Source organism: Tursiops truncatus, chromosome 2 (genome assembly GCF_011762595.2).
Source record: "Tursiops truncatus isolate mTurTru1 chromosome 2, mTurTru1.mat.Y, whole genome shotgun sequence".
NCBI lineage: Eukaryota > Metazoa > Chordata > Mammalia > Artiodactyla > Delphinidae > Tursiops > Tursiops truncatus.
This window is the reverse complement of record NC_047035.1, coordinates 173,153,142-173,173,213: the sequence shown is the minus strand read 5'-3', so window position 1 is coordinate 173,173,213 and position 20,072 is coordinate 173,153,142. Positions and strand designations below refer to the sequence as shown.

Below are 20,072 nucleotides of genomic sequence, written 5' to 3'. Positions count from 1 at the left end.
GTGGAGCCAAGCCCAACATAGGTCATTCATTCTTTCATTCGTCCAACAAAAACTTACGGAGCACTTACTATGTGCCAGGCCCAGCGCTAGGCACAGCAAACGATATACAGGAAAGTAATCAATAGTCTTTATGGAGGTTTGTGTTCTAAGCAAAATCTGAAATACAAAGAAAATTATAAGCGTAAGGTACATTTTTTTTCAGAGATCCGTGAACATGAGCTACCCTTTCAAGCAATGATGATCACCGAAGGCTTCATGGAAGAAGTGACATTTGAAGAATTGTTTGGCTTTCACAGGCAGCTGGGGGAGGACGGCCCTCCAGAACAAGGAGGCCCGGAGGCCCCCTTGTTGCACAGGCCGTGCAACTCCAGGAAGTGCGTTCATGGAGTCTGTGAAGGGAGGGGCAGCCCCTGGAATCAGCCCTGCTGGAAAGCACAGATGTGAGCTTGACAAGACAGGGGGAGAGAGCAGGACCGAGCAAAAGAGGGAGATCAGGTGAGGTTGGAACCAGGGTGCCGAGGGCCTGGGATGGCAGACAAGGTCCCGTCACTCCAAGCTGCACACAGCGGGCAGGGGCTAAGGGGGTTTGAGCAGGTAAGTGACAACAGAGGGCAGCGTTAGGAAGCCGGGCCTAGCAGTGGTGGGAGGGTGCAGTTGAAGAGGAGGAAAGATGGCTGGGACAGTGATGGAAAGTTCCTGCCACGGTGAAAGGGACAGGTGACGGGGCACCTGAAAGGGACAGGTGACGGGGCACCTGTGGGCAGAGGCAGTGGAGATGGGAAAGAAGACATAGAAGCAGAGGAAGAAAAGGCCCCAGGAAACTCAGCCAGGCTTGGCAAATCCCTGACTTTGGGGGTCAAGGGACAGGAAAGCCGGGGGGACAGCAGGCCTGGTGTGGGTGCGTGGGGAGCAGTGGGTGCCGTCTGCACGCTGAGGGAAGAGGGTAGGGGTGCTAGGGCTGGGTGGGCACGTGGGAAGTTTGATTTTAGGCCTGGAAGGTTTGGGGCACTGGAGGGAGAGCTCAGAGGACACGCTCAACCTCTGAGCCAGGCTTTCCCTCCAACCCTGCACAAGCGGGGACACAAAGTCCCAGTACTGACGGTGAAACGGTCTGATATGGGGTGAGGGTCACCGATGCCAAGAACACCCACGTTCCCGAAGCTTCCCTCAGATCCCTGCCCCTCGTGGTCGTCTCCCCGGGGAACGCAGGGCTCCCAGGGGAGGAAAGCGGAAAAGGAGGCTTCCTTACGGCCAATCTGGGCAGCAATCACAAGAACAAGAAAGGGGACCCCCAACCCAGGCCCATATCTTCCAGCTGAGCCATGCTGGTCAGGGTAAACAGCAGCCATAGTAATCCCAGTTGGTTGCCACTTGGAATCTGATTATCCGAACAGCTGGTGGATAGGAACTGTTTTTCAAACAAGCTATCAAAACAAACCCAGGGAGCACATCTGCGAGGCTGCGGGCCTGTGAGTCGCTGAGGAAGGAAACCGGTAACCCAGTGGCCTCCCCGTCAGATGTCCTCCCACCAAGGGGCAGGTCCCCAAGATCGCCTGGGGCAGCGAGGGAGGGGCTGGTGCGCCTACAGTCTCTGAGAGAGATGCAGAAAACAACCTCTGAAAACAGGGAGGCTTAGGTGACCGGGCGGCGAGCCAGCAGGGCAGGACCGGGCGGCCACTTGTCCCGGGCCATCACCTGAGAGCTGAAACTGTTGAGTGCAAACATTAGATGTTATTTATAGCCGTCTGTTGAAATCCGTGTTATTTATTATGATGTTTATAAGAATGAATCCTAGGTAGCTTTCCTTCCTAGCCTCTCCAGCCCGGCCTAGAGACGTTCTTATGCGCAGACTTCTCTTTCTTGAGCTCATTTTTCTTTAAGAAAAAAAAAAAGAACTAATGAGGGCAAGGACGACAAATTTTTCTTATTTGAAATCCCGATGAGGCCGAGGCACCTGAACTCCCAGGAGGCAAGGACGGCAGAAGGAGGCAGGCGCCTGCCTCTGCAACCTGGGAGCAGCTTGTGAAACAGAACCCTGCAGGCTGTCTTCCAGGGAGGGGTTTGTCCGTGGTCCTGGCGCGGGGGAGTTTCTTAGAGGGAGGGGGAAATGCCCACAGGTAGAGCTGCTTCCCTTCTTCTGTTCTACCCCCGTCATCCCCTAAATAAAACTCGTAAAGGCCCCCCTGACTCTCCCTGCGTCTCCCCGTTTGGGTTGTGACCCGTATTCTCAAATCACAGGCCGTAGTTCTTTCTCACACGGGCCGGTTGGAAGTTTGCGGGGAGTCAGTTCAATGAAAAGAGGGAGTGAGGCAGATCTAGAGAACAAACTAGCGGTTACAGTGGGGAGGGGGAGGGGCAACACGGGGTGGGAGAGGGGAGGGCCCAGACTACCGGGTGTAAGACAGGCTCGGGGGACTACTGTATCAATACAACACGGGGAAGACAGCCAATATTTTGTCATAACTGTAAATGGAAAGTAACCTTTAAAAATGGAATTAAAATTTTAAAAATTAAAAATAGGAGTTCCCTGGTGGCCTAGTGGTTAGGATTCCGGGCTTTCACTGCTGTGGCCTGGGTTCAATCCCTGATCAGGGAACTGAGATGCCGCAAGCCGCGCGGCGCAGCCAGAAAATAAACAAATAAAAATAGACTCTTGTCAATGCTGGACATTAAAAAAAGTGCTTGAGAAACACTAGGAATAATGCAAAATTCTCTACGGCCACAGCTCTAAAACCGGATTTCTTGTAGGAGTTTGGGATTATCAGAAATACACTACTATACGTAAAATAGATAAACAACAAGGACCAACTGTAGAGCACAGGGAACTACATTCAATATCCTGTAACAACCTATAATGGAAAAGACTCTGAAAAAGAATAGGTATATATATGTATGTATAACTGAATTACTTTGCTGTACACCTGAAACTAACACAACGTTGCAAATCAAGTACACTTCAATAAAAAAAATGGTTTAAAACTGGATTTCGCGTCTGGAAAAAATAAAAAGAAATAAATAAGCTTAAAACAAAAGAAAATAAAATAAACACATTACTACGTATAAAATAGATAACCAACAAGGGCCTACTGTAGAGCACAGGGAACTCAATATTCTGTAATAGCCTATTTGGGAAAAGAATCTGAAAAAGAGTGGATACGTGTATGTGCATAACTGATTCACTTTGCTGTACACCTGAAACTAACACAACATGTACATCAACTGTATCCCAAAACAAAATAAAAATTAAACAATAAAATAAACTAGGGGGTGAGGGATACTGGCAACCCTCCTGACTGCAGATCGAGGGCCGAATTCACCCATCAGCTTTATTAGGAATGAATAGGATATTTTGATCTTAAGAACAGAAGCAGCGAATTGCCAGTGGGCGAGGGTGCCGACCGGGGGCTGAGGGCGGTGACTGCCTGTCCGGCAGCAGGCCCGTCCCCCTGGACTCCGGGCCCAGGCCCTGCGGCTCCGGAAACGTCTTCTTCTGCTGTCCCGCCAACCAACCCCCAGCGCGGCCACACTGAGTCGCTCTGGCAACCGGAAGCCGCAGGCTGGGGGGCCCATGGCCCAGCGGGGACCCTCTCCAGGCAGAGCCGAGGCCAGAGGGGACCCTGAGCGGGGGCGAGGGGGCAGGAAGGGCCACCCCCCCCCCCCCACCGTGAGGCTTCCCTGGCTGTATACAATGAAGATGTCACCTCGCAGAGTGAGGGACCCTCTGGGTGGATTCTTGGAAAGGTCAGGGTGACTGTTGCCTTAAAGAAATGTTGCCAAAGTGGGGAGGGACTAGGGGACTCCCTGGGGAGGGCTCAGATGGAGGACAGAGAGGAGGGGACAAAGTGCAGGGTGGTTCCGGGGGGCTGGGTAGAGTTACCCTACGTGAAAGGTCAGAGGCGGCAGGAAGGACAGAGAACATAAAAGGTCCCCAGGACCTTCTGGTGTTGAAGACAACCTTCACCACAAAAAGCTCAGGCAATGGTGTCAGAGGGGTCCTGGAGGGAGACAAACCCAAGTCCAGATAGCTACCCCTGTGGCCGCTGAGCAAGGCCCTGGTCTCTGGGGGGAGGAACGAGGACGCGATCTGAGGGCTGGAGTCCATTTCAGGGCAGCCATGAAACTGGGGAAGTAGAGGACAGTGTCTCTATTTCCACCTTTTTCTGGGGGCAAGGTTGTAAGAATTTCCTGGGGGGCGGGCGTAAATTAGGAGTTGGGGATTAACATATACACGCTCCTGTGTATAAAACAGATAACCAACACGGACCTACTGTGTAGCACAGGGAACTCTACTCAGTGTGCTGTAATCACCTGTAAGGGAAAAGAATCTGAAAGAAATAGATATACATGTATGTATAACTTAATCACTGTGCTGTACACCTGAAACTCTACATTGCAAATCAACTATACTTCAACATAAATGAATAAATAAAATAATTTCCTACCAAGCTGATAAAAGGACTAAACTGAACACGGACATCGAGAAGCGGCAACGAAGATGCATCTCGCAGATGCAACGCTGAGTGAAAGAAGCAGACAGTGTGTGAGGCACGACTCCACCTATTTACCAGCAGACGAACTGAGGTCAGAAGAGGGGTCCACGGGGCTGCTGCCCGGGAGGGACCCTGAGGGAGGCTTCTGGGAGCCGCGCTGCTCCATATCCTGGCTCCGGGGTGGCTACACAGAGTAGAAAGTGTAAAAAGTCGCTCAGCTTGTGAGTGAGACCACAGCACTTCACGCACACAGGGCACCTCCACAAAATGTCTTGGGATGATGCGTCTTATGTAAGCGTATTCGCTTCCTGCCGCTGTGATAAATTACCACAGACATAGTGGCTTAAAATGACCCAGATTTATGATGGTACTGGAGGTCGGAAGCCTATCACCAACGCGTCAGCAGGGCTGAGTTCCTTCTGGAGCCTTCAGGGAGCCCCCCACAACCTCTAGAAGCCACCTGCGTCCCTTGACTCGTGGCCTCTTCTCACATCACTCCAACCTCTTGCCTCCGTCATCACATCCCCACTCCTGTCCAGTTTCCTTCTTTTTTATTTTGTTTTTGGCCACGCCCCGCGGCTCGCAGGATCCTTAGTTCCCTGACCAGGGATTATTGAACCCAGAGAGTCCTAAGCACTGGACCACCAGGAGGGGGGTCCCTGGTCTCCTTGTGATAACTTTGGGCCCATCTGGATCATCCAGAATAATCTCTCCATCTCAAAATCCTTAATTTAATCACAGCTGCAAAGTCTCTTTTGCCATATAAGGTCACATCCTCATAATTCTGGGCATGAGGACATGGGCATTTTTGGGGGGCATTATTCAGCCTCCACAATAAGATGATGTGAAGGTCGAGCTCCTTGTATAGGGATGGTGCCCCTTCCAGGCCAAATAAGACCAACGGATGCGTTAGGATAATTAATGTTATTGCTGCTGTTGGAACATACGGACCCCCAAATCTCCACGGCTTTATACGATAAACAGAGGCTCTTAATAGAGGTCCAGCATCCCCAGAGGGGCCTGAGATAGAATTCAAGAGCACTGTGAACCTGGATGGGAAAAACATTTACATCTTTATTTTCTCTAAACTTAGCACTTTCTTCAATAATAAGTGTAGTCAATAAGTCACATCAGTACTGGCAGTATTTGTAAAAGAAATCAGATATTTTCACATCATAATACAGTTATTTTGCCTATATCAAAATATCACTTATACTCATCACTACTTCAAAAGGATGGTGGTTATGAAACCTCCCCCTATATCTTATTAAATAATGGGTTAATTAAGAGGTGTGCATATTAAATTATCACGATTTTTATACTTTAATAACTATATTTGAGTATGAATTTTAATCTAGTGTTCTAGTTTATCCATTTAAAAATAACACACACACACAAAAGATGCCTTTTATTTTTCAAAAAACACACACATTTCTGGGAAGATATCTATAGGCTTCACCAAATTGACAAAGCGGTCCAGTGGTCCACACGTACACACACAAAACGGCTTAGAAGGCCCTGAAATGTGGGCGCCCTTTTGGCTCCTGTACGTGTGAAGCAGTCTGGGGGGGCCTCAGCAGTGCTGGTTCCTTACTGGGTGCCGGCCCCTGGGGCGGGAGGCTCCCCCAGCCTCTCTGAAGGGATCCAGGGTTTCTCCTTCAGACCACAAGCTTGGGGCAGAGGTTCCCCCAGTTGTGCAGGGAATTCTTTAGGGAGCATGTACCCAGTGAGTCCTGTAGGCGACTAAGCTACTTTCATCAGAGAGTGAGGACCCCCCAGTGTCGCCGAGAGGCACCAGCCTAATGGCTTGACCAGCTTCGTTGCTCTTTTGAGCTCATTCTAACTCCACCCTTATTCATCCCCCAGACCGAGCTAGAGCTCCTTGCTCTTTTCTCCCCGACCACGGAGGAGGCCAGCGTCTCCACTGGCGTGTGATCGTGGCTCTCGGTGAATTCAGTGGGGTACCCTGCCCGCCAGCCTCCCGCCCACAGCTGCATCCCAGGACTGGCTTTCTGTTCCCTTCCTTGTGCACACAACCCTTGGGTGTTGGCTCACGCCTCGGACTTTCCTGGCCACCTGGCCACTGGCCTCTCCCCGACCTCATTCTTGGCTGCCGGAGACGCCTCCAGGGTGGCTCAGACCTGACCTTCCAGTCCTCTGTGGCCTCCCTGCACCTCTCTCTCCCATCCCAGCTGGAGAGCAGCCCTGCACCCACTCTGCCCCTGTCTCGAGTAGGTGGTCCGGCCTCATCCAGACGTGGCGGCCCACCCGGCTGTTGGAGGGGAGGGAGCAGAGACCCCGCCAGGGTACCTGTCCTCCTTCTATTCTTTGAAGTCTTCTCCAAGGCCACCCTTTCTCGCAAAGGCCTGTGGCCCTTCAGTGGGGCCAGAGGAAGGGCGTGTTCCCACCACAACGGGGGCTCCCAGCTCCCACTGGTTTGGGCCATTCTGCTTTGTCCAAACGACCATCTTCTTCCCTTTCCTCTCCCTGTGAGGACCCTGCCCCCTGCGCTCCACGCCCCTGAGAAAAGGGGGGAGCCCTGTGTCCTGAGAGAGTCATGGTAGAAAGTGCCCACCCTTCCCTGGAGACTGGGCCCTCCAGCCCTCACTCCCACCCCATTGAGGGGGACCCTCCTGAAACCAGGAGCCAGAGCTCAGGCCCGGGATGTGGACCTGGCCTCGGGGTCCGAGTGTGGGTGAGCATGTCGGGGGGACACACGTCCCTCCCCGTGCCTGCCCCTGGCCCCATGCCTGCACCCTCCCACCAGCCCCCTGAGTCCAGATGCCCAAACCTGAGCGGAGAAGCAGGAGGGCCGCGTGGCCGTGGCTGGGAGCCCGTGCCCCCGCCGCCACCCCCGGGCGGGCTCTGCGCCCCGCTCGGCCCCAGCATCTGTCTCCTCCGGCGGTTCCGGCTTCCTTCCTGGCCTCCCCTCCCCGCTGCTGAGACCTTGCCCTGCCTCCAGGGCCCTGCCTTGCCCTCCACTAGGTTTACAAGCCCAGCGACCCCGGGATGGGCTTGGTCCCGCTGCCCCTGTGAACCTCGATTCAACGACATTGAACCCACTTGCTTGCCCTGCCCTGCTGCTTCCTGTGTTCAGCACCCAGTGCGCGTCCAGCCCCTCCCTCTGCCCGAACCAGGGGTCTGAGGGTCACTGACCCCTGCCTTCCCTGCTGCCCCTGCTGTCCAGCTCCAGCCTGGCCGCTAGCTGTGCCTCCACGGCCACTGCCCTCCCCTCAGCCCGAGCGGCCACCTTCTCATCTGCACCCCTCCAGCCCTTCCCCAGACAGTATCCACGATGAGCTTTAGAAATACCTGTCTGGTTGTTTCCTTCTAGCCAACTCTTACCTATTTCGAGACTTTGAAAACTTTTCTAGGCTTTTCTTTGCCAACAGGTTTTTCTCAGTCTGGTTCCAGCCTACCTGGCAAAGCCTTGTGTCCTATATTCCTCCCCCTGCCGCCCCCCGTGAACACCCACGTGCACACACACACACATGTATGTAGACGGCGGCCATCTATTCCTTCACATGTGCGATTACTTACAGAGTGCCAACTATTTGCACTTGGGAGACGACACTGACACTGTCATCATTTGTTTTTCTTCTTATAAAGTAGGTACTGTTTTTTGTTTTTTTAAATAAATTTATTGATTGATTGATATTTGGCTGTGTTGGGTCTTTGTTGCTGCGCCCGGGCTTTCTCTAGTTGCAGTGAGCAGGGCTACTCTTGTCGTGGTGCGTGGGCTTCTCATTGCGGTGGCTTCTCTTGTTGCAGAGCATGGGCTCTAGACGGGCAGGCTTCAGTAGTTGTGGCTCACGGGCTCTAGAGCGCAGGCTCAGTAGTTGTGACGCACGGGCTTAGCTGCTCCGCGGCATGTGGGATCTTCCCGGACCGGGGCTCGAATCCGTGTCCCCTGCATTGTCAGGCAGACTCCTAACCACTGCGCCACCAGGGAAGCCCCGTTTCTTAAGCATATCACACACACCTTTTCTGTGCTTTTCCACCTAATATGGTCCCACCCCCTTTCCTCAGGACTCGGCTCTACAGCGCCTCCTTTGTGACGCCTCTCCTGCTTCCTGGGCAAGTGAAGACCCTGGTGCAACTCCTACCCTCCTGCCTGGGGCGGTGAGATGACTGCCCATTCGGGTTGGCGGTGGGAATCACTAATCTCAAGCACCCGCGGCCGGTACGGGGCCCAGCGCGCTTGCTGCATGCGCGAGGGGTCGGAGGTCCCCGCAGTGTTCCGAGCACTCCCGGAGCTTCTCTGTCGCCCCCAGGAAGTCCCAGCCCCCGGGCGGCCGGAGCGGCACGGTGTCGGTGCCCATTGGGCCGCAGCAGCGGCCAGGCAGCGGCCGCGGGAGGTACGGCTGAGACTCACCACCGTTACGCCCCTCCTACACCCTTACACTTGGCTGGAGAAAGAGAGAAGCAGCCCGAGTTAGGCCCTGATGTGGCATCGCTGAGACCTCAGCCCATCATCTGAGGCCACATTCGGCCCTCTCCGGTCCAGCTCCCCCGGGGACCGGGTCGTGGCGGGAGCGGGGTGGGGGCGGGCCTCACTCCCAGTGGGTGCCTGGATCTCCCCGGGGTGGCGGACAAAGGAACCGGAGCCCAGGGCGCCCTCAGATGCAGCCTGGAGGTTTTCACTCCCCCTCCTGCCCCGTCGGAAGCAACGCTGCAGCTACACATTCAGGACTTGTGTTTTCTGGGGGAGTCTCGTTTGGCTTAAAGGGCTTTGTGTTTTTTTTTTCTTCCACTTCAATGAACCAAGTATTTGGAAAATTAGCTCACGGAGTCATGCCACCAACACCAAATTAGAGCCATCTGTACAGATAAAACAGTTAGGAGCTTTTGTGCCGCCGCGGGCCGAGATGTATGGCTCATTCAGTCGCAGAGGGCCCACTTTATCCCGGAATTCCTTTTTTTTCCCCTAACACAGAAGAAGTCTCAGTCAGCGCGTAGGAAACAGGAAGGAGCCCGTTGTTTTAAATAGCAGACGGCAGAGAATTGACTCATTATGGTCTGTTCCTTCAGCGAGCGACAGCCAGGAGGCAGGCCGCTCAGCCGCCACCATCCCCAAGATGCGGGTCAGGGGGCACGGCCAAGATTTTCTCAGAGTCTGGAAGAATCCAGCGCCAGCCCTTTCGAAGGAAGTTGGTGAAGCCCAAGGTCTCTGTCTTGCCAGGGACTTTACAACATCATTTAAAAAATAAGAAGAAGACAAAAACAAGAACTGCAGTAAAATCCTACAAGAATAGCTGGAAGTCAGACATCCTGTGTTTCCCTTCCCCATCCTGATTTGCTCTGAGTAGGGCAAACACGCCTGCTAAGCCTCCTTTCTTATCTCGACAACGGTCTATTTTCACTTCTCCGGGCGCAGGAGCCATTGGCTCAGGGCTGTCAGGCAGCGGGAGGGGTGGCCTCGGGGCGGGGGGACAGGGGCCCCCCTTAAAGGCAGTTTTGTGGAGGGAGAGGGGGCCCTACAGGGCTGTTAGGCTCAGGAGCCCACAGGTTAATCTGTCTCAAATCCATCATTATGACAGCCAAGCACACAAATTAGGCCTGCCCGAAGCTGTCCTGACCTCGGAATTTAATTTTTTTTAAGTGTATCGTGTTGTTTCTGATGTTCAGATTGGAATCCAGGTGTCATGATGGGGCCTGAGGGAGATGAGAATGTGAGGCCCTCGGGTACCACAGCTCACATCCGCGCTCCACTGTGCGTGTCTTCTTGGTCCAGGGAGACCCAGGGTCACCTGATTTCCAGCAGAGGAGCGGGGGGCCTTGAAACCGACCTGCCTACACTCTCCTCTCAAGCCTCCCCAGCTGTGAACACCTGCAGCTTCAAGGTTCACCGGCCCCACGTATCACACCTCCCAACCCGGGCAACATCTGTCACGGCTCATAGAGCCATCTGGGCTCATATTCTCACCTGAAGCTGAGGGGGACTCCTGTCACCAATAGGAGTGATCAAAACGTTACTCCGAGTGTCAGTACACCCTTGGACGCTCACAGTAGTGGAGCGTGCAGCATCTTCCAGTGGACGTCTTTCCCTGCCTGGACCCCTTTCTAGAACATGCCCCTCAGTTAGGGCTCTCGGTATATTCAGGAGGTGGGCAGAAATCCTGGAGACTGAGGATGGGCAAAACCTGCCACGTTTGCATTTTCTTCAAAGCCATTTTGCATGCCTACAGGTGTCAGTATAAGCTAAAGAACGGGTCTCGTCACAGATGAGCGGTTAAAGTGCCCATATCATTTGTTGTCTAAATGTGGACACGGCTGAGAGTGAAAAGGAAAGCTATTAATAATTATGCTGAACACCAAGTGTAGAGGGTGACTGTCCCAGGCAAATTGGGATGTTTGGTCACTCTGTGAACTGTGAGCTCTAAGCTGGTGCTGGCTCCAATGTTGGGCGTCCATTCGTTTTCAGTACAACACCTGAGTGACCCTACGTCTGATGGGTGGAAGGGGCTGAGGACGGCAATGAAGGCGCGGTTAGCCACCACGCCTGACTGACAGCCATGGGGTCAGGAATGGGGAGAACGGGGATTTGTTCATCCCAGAAAAGGGGGCTCTGCTCCAGACTGGGGAAACCCAGGTTCCTTTTCTTGTCTGAGCTGCCAGCTGCTCTCAGCAAAGTACCTGAGTTCTGCCAGCGTCCTCTCTCCAGCTGCAAAACACGGCAGAGTCCTGAGTCCAGAGCCTGGAATTCCAAGCCAGCCTCTGGGGTGTCTATCAGAAGACAGACTCAGGGATGCCACACTCACTCATCCTTGGCTATTGGTCTAAAGGTCCAGGCCGAAGGCATTCTCCATCATCCCTTCTAACAGACACAGTGACAGAGCCACTGCTCTAGACTCTTGCCCCATCCTGAGCAGGCTAGAGGATCAGATGCCATCTCCTTCTAGGCCTCCCATTAACCCAGCCGGCCAGCAGTTTTGTCAAAGACAACTTCTTTTATCTTCAGAGGCAAATTATCTGAAGTAGTTACATTTTAACTTTTCTCTCCTCAGACCACCCTCCCAGAATCAGAAAGGCCTTAACTGTTTGATGGAAATGTGTTCATTCACATGAAAAAGATTATTCTTTTCTAGGGCAGAAACACTCCACTGGCCTGCAAAATAGTATTCTATAACATATCTTATCCTCAACCTCTAGGCAAAAATTACATTGAAATAACATTAAACTGATCCAATGGTTGCAAAGATAAAATTATTCTTCCAGAAACATGGTACGCCAAGTACAGGATCCAAGAAAACTCCTTTATATATACGACATATTACTTGATAGGGAAGAAAGTCTTCCGTGTAACCATAAAAAGAAACAAGGAACAAGCATATGTTTTGTATCCTCATATCATTTCGACTGAATAATATACTAGAACTTAAAATCAGTTTTTCTCTGGAGTAAGTTTTCACGCTCCAGTTTTCACATCACTCTTTCATGTTCCCTGGTTAAAGTTATTGTTAGTGGTGGTTACCACACTCTCTTACTAGACTGTGATCTCCCCACATGCAAGGATTTTGCTTTGTTCATGTGTTTATTTCCAGAAAGGTGTTCAATAAATATTTGATAAATACATCAATAAAGTCATACTAAGCATCAAATTATGACAATAAACATAAACAGCTAAAATTTCTCCAAAGCCTCAGATTAAATTGAAAAACAAAATCTAAAACTTTTCTGCTTATAAGAGTTGTACCTAAAATATAAAATAAATGGCCCCAGACTTCCCTGGTGGCACAGTGGTTAGGAATCCGCCTGCCAATGCAGGGGACGCGGGTTCGAGCCCTGGTCCGGGAAGATCTCATGCCGCAGAGCAACTAAGCCTGTGCACCACAACTACTGAGCCTGCGCTCTAGAGCCTGCAAGCCACAACTACTGAGCCTATGTGCCACAACCATTGAAGCCCACACACCTAGAACCCGTTTTCCACAATAAGAGAAGCCACCACAATGAGAAGCCCGCGCACCGCAACGAAGGGTAGCCCCCGCTCGCCGCAACTAGAGAAAGCCCGTGCACAGCAGGGAAGACCCAACACAGCCAAAAATAAATAAATAAAATAAATAAAATTTTAAAAATAAATAAATGGCCCAAAAGTGCTAAATATAAAAAGATTGTGGTCATGAAGATTAAAAAGAAACATGAATACAGAGAAAACAGAACTGGCAATATTGATATAGCAGAAGAAGTAGAACTTAAGACAAATCATTGAATCAAATAATTTTATATTGTCAAAGGTAAAATCAACTGAATTTGCCAGAGAATTATTTGTTTTTATGGGTTTTCATTTGTTTGTTTAGGGGTGTGCCAAAGAACCATTCTCGGATTTATTTATTCAATCCATTGCTTTCTGAGCAAAATAACCAAAAGGTTTATTTGCCAAATATGGCAAAAATCACATAATGTAAGAAAACTACAAATACATGTTGACAGAAACACAATTGGCAGGGGATATTTCAATGGATCTGTGATGTACCAATAGTGGATAAAGTAAATCGAAAGATTTAAACAATAATGGTAATATATTGTGTTGAGTCTGCTTCTGATTAGGGTGTAAAAGTCACAAGAGAGCCTCACTCTCACCCTAACAACCAAAACAGCCTGGATAAACTACAAAACCATAGTTTTTTGGAGCTGAGGATGCAAAGTAACCTAAGTGAGTTCAACCACCAAAAGTAAGAAGCTATTTGAGGGAGATAAGACACCTACAGCTGCTCTCACTCCTGGTCTCTAGGAAAGGGTCAGGAGGAGGGAGAATCCTCCAGAGTTGTGGATAAAGAGAACCCAGCTGAAACTGTAGAAGCCTTTTAACAACATGTGTGAGTCCCAGCCACAAAGGCAGTCTGTTCCCAACCACCGATGCTTCCACTGAGTCCTCAGAGCACTGCGCCAAAGGATGAGAGGCAGGACAGGAGATCTCGGAGGATATCGCCTGAAGTATGTGAGGCCCCCTCCAAGTTCAAGGCAGCCAATCTGGGAAGGAAGCGGGGAGCAGAGCAGGAAAGCTGAGAAAAATCAGTCTGAGGTGCCCTGGATTTCCAACTGCCAAGAGACGAAGGCAGGGAAGGGTAACTGAGAGAAACTGCTCTGGGAAAACCTTTCTATATAGAATAAAAAACCTGGGGCAAGAGCAGAGAGCAAGGGGGACGCCTCATAACTCAAAATTCTGATAACCTATAAAGCAGTGGGAGAGACCTGTAAGGAAGCTGTAAAGAACAAAGAATTCTCAGAATCTTATCAGTACTCAGATCCCCAAGGCCTAGAGAAGGGAAAGTCCTGATGATACACTGAAAACATTTTCATCTATTTGCCAATCAAATAAAGCTGCAATAAAACCCAGACCCAAGGGACTTCCCTGGTGGTCCAGTGGTTAAGACTGCGCTTCCACTCCAGGGGGCACGGGTTCAATCCCTTGTCAGGGAACGAAGACCCTGTATGCCGCATGGTGTGGCCAAAAAATTAAAAATTTTTTAAAAAATCTGATATCTGTCATTTTGGACTTCCCTGGTGGCACAGTGATGGAGAGGTAGTGCCTGCCAATGCAGGACACGGGCTCAAGCCCTGGTCCAGGAAGATCCCACATGCCACAAAGCAGCTAAGCCCATGCGCCACAGCTACTGAGCCTGCACCCTAGAGCCCGCAAGCCACAGCTACTGAAGCCTGTGCACCTAGAGCCCATGCTCCACAACAAGAGAAGCCACTTCAGTGAGAAGCCTGCGTACCGCAACGAAGAGTAGTCCCTGCTCGCCACAACTAGAGAAAGCCCACGTGCAGCAATAAAGACCCAATAGCTAATAAATAAATAAATAAATAAAACCCAGACCCAATCGCACAAATTTTAACTCAGCCCCTCAATTCTAGTACCCCTTCCTGGAGGTAGACATTCTTTACTTCACTCTCTGTTGTTATTTTATATAAAATGACTGGCATCAATAAAAAATTACAAGACACCTAAAGAATCAAGAAAATATGATTTATGATCAAAAGAAGAAACAGTCAATAGAAACAGACAGTCATCTCTGAAACAGATTTAAAATTTTTCAGGCAGGGATTTTAAAATAACTATGATAGAAATGCTAAAGGACCTAGTAGGAAGGTGGAAAACATGCATGAAGAGATGAGGAATTTCTAGAGACATAGAAACTATAACAGAATCAAATGGAAATGCTGGAAATTAAAAAGTACATTACAAATAAAGTACTCAATTGATGGCCTCAATGGCAGGCTGGACTCAGCAAAGAAAAAAACAGTAAACTTACACACAGAGCAATAGCAATTTTAAAGTTGAAACAAAAGGAAAAATGAGTGAAAAGAACAAAACAAAGAATTTGAGATCTGTGAGGCAATATCAAATATCAAACATTTTAATGTATGTGTAATTGGAGTCTCAGAAAGAGAGGACAGAAGGAAACGAGCAGAAAAATATTTGGGCAGATAATGGTCAGTAAACTTCTAAATCCACAAATCCAAGAAACCCAGCAAATCTCAAGCAGGATGAGTTAAAAGAAAACCACAACTCAGCACATCACTATCAAACTACTGAAAATCAAATATTAAGAGCAACCAGAGAAAAAGAACATGTCATTTCTCACCAGAAACAATGGAGGGCAAAAGGCAATGGAATAGTATGTTTTTTTTTAACACTGAAAGAAAAAATTGTTAACCTAGAATACTATACCCCATACAAAGTTGCTTCAAAAATGAAGTCAAAATGAAGGTATTTCCAGACACATAAAAACTTTAAAAAGTTGTCTCCAGCATACTTACATTGCAAGAAATGCTAAAAGATTTTTCAGACTTAAAGAGTTATTTCTTTCTGAAGGGAAACAGTACACCAGATAGAACAGATTGAATCCCAGATCTGCAGGAAGGAATGAAGACCAGCAGGAAGGGTAAATATCCGTGCTAATAGTTAAAATAAAAGACTTCATCTTTGTAGTAATGCATATATGCATGTGCATACATGTGTATAATACTTTAAAATAATTTTTAAAACATTATTGACCATTTACACCAAAAATAATAATATGTACTGTGGGTTTTATAGCATAAGAGCACAAAATATGGGCTGGAGCAAATGGAATTCTTATACAGCTCATGAAGTAGTGTATTATTAGAAGGTTGACCATGAGCAACCACTACAAGGAATATCACAAAGATTTAAAAAGTCTATACAGGATATAAAATGGAATACTAAAAATTACACAGTTCATCCACACCTCAAAAAGGGCAGAAAATATATGGGAGGGGGAAACAAGAAGGTATTAGTCAAAGGGTACAAAGTTTCAACTATGCAAGGTAAATAAATCCTGGAGATCTACTGTATAGCATAAAGCCTATAGTTGATAATACCGTATTGTATTCTTCAAAATTTGCTAACAGTATAGATCTTATGTTAAGTGGTCCTAGAAGAAAAAAGAAAAAAAGGAGAAGAAGAAAAGAGAAGGTAAGAGGAAACCTCTGGAGGTAATGGATAGGTCTAAGGCATAGATTGTGGTCACAGCTTTACAGATGTGTACTTATCTCCAAACTCATAAAGTATGTACATTAAATATGGACAGTTTTTTCTATGCCGATCATATTTCAATAAAATGTTTTTTTAAGTTAGGAAAGAAGAATCAAAAGAATAAAGAACTAATGAGATGGATAATAACCAATTCAATTGGGAGACATAAATCCAATCATATAATAATGACATTTAATGAAAATGGACTAAACATTCCAATTAAGGGTCAGAGTTTGACAGACTGAATACAGAAGCAAGATGAAGTATATACTGTTAAATATAAAGACACCGACAGGTTGAAAATAAAAGGGTAGAAAACAAAACATACCATGCAAATTTTAAGCACGAGAAAGTTGGTATGGCTATATACTTATCAAACAAAGTAGACTTTAAGCCAAAGAGTATTACTAGAGTATTTAAGTTGAAGAGTATTGACTCTTTAAGTCAAAGAGGATTAAGTTAAAGAGTATTACTAGTCAAAGAGTATTACTAAAGAGGATCCCTTCCTAATAATAAAAGGATTAATTCCTCAATAAGACAAATGCATGCAACTCATAAGAGATCTTGAAAACACATTTAAAACATCAAAGGAACGGAGCAGAAGCAAGAAGAACTACAATCCTGCAGCCTGTGGAACGAAAACCACATTCACAGAAAGATAGACAAGATGAAAAGGCAGAGGACTATGTACCAGATGAAGGAACAAGATAAAACCCCAGAAAAGCAACTAAATGAAGTGGAGATAGGCAACCTTCCAGAAAAAGAATTCAGAATAATGATAGTGAAGATGATCCAGGACCTCGGAAAAAGAATGGAGGCAAAGATAGAGAAGATGCAAGAAATGTTTAACAAAGACCTAGAAGAATTAAAGAACAAACAAACAGAGATGAACAATACAATAGCTGAAATGAAAACTACACTAGAAGGAATCAATAGCAGAATAACTGAGGCAAAAGAACAGATAAGTGACCTGAAAGACAGAATGGTAGAATTCACTGCTGTGTAACAGAATGAAGAAAAAAGAATGAAAAGAAATGAAGACAGCCTAAGAGACCTCTGGGACAACATTAAACACAACAACATTCTCATTATAGGGGTCCCAGAAGGAGAAGAGAGAGAGAAGGGACCAGAAAAAATATTTGAAGAGAGTATAGTCAAAAATTCCCTAACATGGGAAAGGAAATAGCCACCCAAGTCCAGGAAGTGCAGAGAGTCCCATAAAGGATAAACCCAAGGAGAAACACGCCAAGACACACAGTAATCAAATTGGCAAAAATTAAAGACAAAGAAAAATGATTGAAAGCAGCAAGGGAAAAACGACAAATAACATACAAGGGAACTCCCGTAAGGTTAACAGCTGATTTCTCAGCAGAAACTCTACAAGCCAGAAGGGAGTGGCATGATATACTTAAAGTGATGAAAGGGAAGAATGTACAACCAAGATTACTCTACCCGGCAAGGATCTCATTCAGATTCGATGGAGAAATCAAAAGCTTTACAGACAAGCAAAAGCTAAGAGAATTCAGCACCACCAAACCAGCTCTACAACAAATGCTAAAGGAACTTCTCTAAGTGGGAAACATAAGAGAAGAAAAGGACCTACAAAAACAAACCCAAAACAATTAAGAAAATCGTCATAGGAACATACATATCGATAATTACCTTAAACGTGAATGGATTAAATGCTCCAACCAAAAGACACAGGCTTCCTGAATGGATACAAAAACAAGACCCATATATATGCTGTGCACAAGAGACCCACTTCAGGCCTAGGGATGCATACAGACTGAAAGTTAGGGGATGGAAAAAGATATTCCATGCAAATGGAAATCAAAAGAGAGCTGGAGTAGCAATTCTCCTATCAAATAGACTTTAAAGACTATTACAAGAGACAAAGAAGGACACTACATAATGATCAAGGGATCAATCCAAGAAGAAGATATAACAATTGTAAATATTTATGCACCCAACATAGGAGCACTTCAGTACATAAGGCAAATGCTAACAACCATAAAAGGGGAAATCAACAGTAACACAATTGTAGTAGGGGACTTTAACACCTCACTTACACCAATGGACAGATCATCCAAAATGAAAATAAATAAGGAAACAGAAGCTTTAAATGACACAATAGACCAGACAGATTTAATTGATATTTAGAGGACATTCCATCCAAAAACAGCAGACTACACTTTCTTCTCAAGTGCACATGGAACATTCTCCAGGATAGATCACATCTTGGGTCACAAATCAAGCCGCAGTAAATTTAAGAAAATTGAAATCGTATCAAGCATCTTTTCTGACCACAACGCTATGAGATTAGAAACGAATTACAGGGAAAAAACCGTAAAAAACACAAACACATGGAGGCTAAACCATACATTACTAAATAACCAAGAGATCACTGAAGAACTCAAAGAGGAAATCAAATAATACCTAGAGACAAATGACAATGAAAACACGATGATCCAAAACCTATGGGATGTAGCAAAAGCAGTTCTAAGAGGGAAGTTTATAGCTATTCAAGCCTACCTCAAGAAACAAGAAAAATTTCAAATAAACAATCTAACCTTACACATAAAGGAACTAGAGAAAGAAGAACAAACAAAACCCAAAGTTAGCAGAAGAAAGAAATCATAAAGATCAGAGCAGAAATAAATGAAATAGAAACAAAGAAAACAATGGCAAAGATCAATAAAACTAAAGGCTGGTTCTTTGAGAAGATAAACAAAATTGATAAACCATTAGCCAGACTCATCAAGAAAAAGAGGGAGAGGACTCAAATCATTAAAATTAGAAATGAAAAAGGAGAAGTTACAACAGACACCGCAGAAATACAAAGCACCCTAAGAGACTACTACAAGCAACTCTATGCCAATAAAATGGACAATCTGGAAGAAATGGACAAATTCTTAGAAAGGTATAACCTTCCAAGACTGAACCAGGAAGAAATAGAAAATATGAACAGACCATTCACAAGTAATGAAATTGAAACTGTGATTAGAAATCTTCCAACAAACAAAAGTCCAGGACCAGATGGCTTCACAGGTGAATTCTATGAAACATTTAGAGAAGAACTAACACCCATCCTTCTCAAACTCTTCCAGAAAATTGCAGAGGAAGGAACACTCCCAAACTCATTCTATGAGGCCACCATCACCTTGATACCAAAACCAGACAAAGATACTACAAAAAAAGAAAATTACAGACCAATATCATTGATGAATATAGATGCAAAAATCCTCAACAAAATACTAGCAAACAGAATCCAACAACACATTAAAAGGATCATACACCATGATCAAGTGGGATTTATCCCAGGGTTGCAAGAATTCTTCAATATACACAAATCAATCAATGTGATACACCATATTAACAAACTGAAGAATAAAAACCATATGATTATCTCAACAGATGCAGAAAATGCTTTTGACAAAATTCAACACCCATTTATGATAAAAATTCTCCAGAAAGTGGGCATAGAGGGAACCTACCTCAACATAATAAAGGCCATATATGACAAGTCCACAGCAAACATCATTCTCAATGGTGAAAAACTGAAACCATTTCCTCTAAGATCAGGAACAAGACAAGGATGTCCACTCTCACCACTATTATTCAACATAGTTTTGGAAGTCCTAGCTATGGTAATCAGAGAAGAAAAAGAAATAAAAGGAATACAAATTGGAAAAGAAGAAGTAAAACTGTCACTGTTTGCAGATGACATGATACTATACATAGAGAATCCTAAAGATGCCACCAGAAAACTACTAGAGCTAATCAATGAATTTGGTAAAGTTGCAGGATACAAAATTAATGCACAGAAATCTCTTGCATTCCTATACACTAATGATGCAAAATCTGAAAGAAAAATTAAGGAAACACTCCCATTTACCATTGCAACAGAAAGAATAAAATACCTAGGAATAAACCTACCTAGGGAGACAAAAGACCTGTATGCAGAAAACTATAAGACACTGATGAAAGAAATTAAAGATGATACCAACAGATGGAGAGATATACCATGTTCTTAGATTGGAAGAATCAACATGGTGAAAATGACTATACTACTCAAAGCA

General features: G+C 46.4%; 1 long non-coding RNA gene across 1 annotated transcript in view; it reads right to left on the bottom strand.

Annotated features, from left to right (window-relative positions):
• Positions 1-66: 66 nt before the first annotated feature.
• The window catches only part of LOC141277899 (uncharacterized), a 45,252-nt gene continuing 25,246 nt past the window's right edge, over positions 67-20,072 (bottom strand). The window contains exon 3 of the long non-coding RNA XR_012329772.1: positions 67-156. This is a non-coding gene — a long non-coding RNA (uncharacterized lncRNA). The remainder of the gene's footprint in view (positions 157-20,072) is intronic.